The sequence below is a fragment of the Pygoscelis adeliae genome, unplaced genomic scaffold (assembly GCF_000699105.1).
Source record: "Pygoscelis adeliae isolate BGI_AS28 unplaced genomic scaffold, ASM69910v1 Scaffold41, whole genome shotgun sequence".
NCBI lineage: Eukaryota > Metazoa > Chordata > Aves > Sphenisciformes > Spheniscidae > Pygoscelis > Pygoscelis adeliae.
In genome coordinates, this window is record NW_008824373.1 from 2,637,217 (window position 1) to 2,637,606 (window position 390).

Genomic DNA, 390 nt, shown 5'->3' on the forward strand with positions numbered 1-390 from the left:
GGAAATTACACTCTTTACTCGGTTCTCACAGTAATCTGTCCATGAAGTTGTAAGGTGAATGTGAGGACTTCTGGTTAAAAAAGAAAGCAAACCAAAACAGTACGTTTTTTCCAGAAACCTTTGTCATTCCAAATAAACATAAGCCAGTTACTACTAATATTTTTTAGAGTCTTTCTGGTATGAAAAAGGTTTGTTTATGTATCTTTCACTTATTTACAGTTTCATTCTCTTGTCATTTCTCTGCAGTCGTTAAAGAGATGAGGTGTCATATAATGCCCTCAGCTGCTTGAAAAAAATGCAGAAATCAGGTGACATATATAACCTGGCGTGTTGAAGTGTGCCTCTAGAGTTAGTGGAGTCTTATTAATATCTCTTCATAATTTTTTTGCA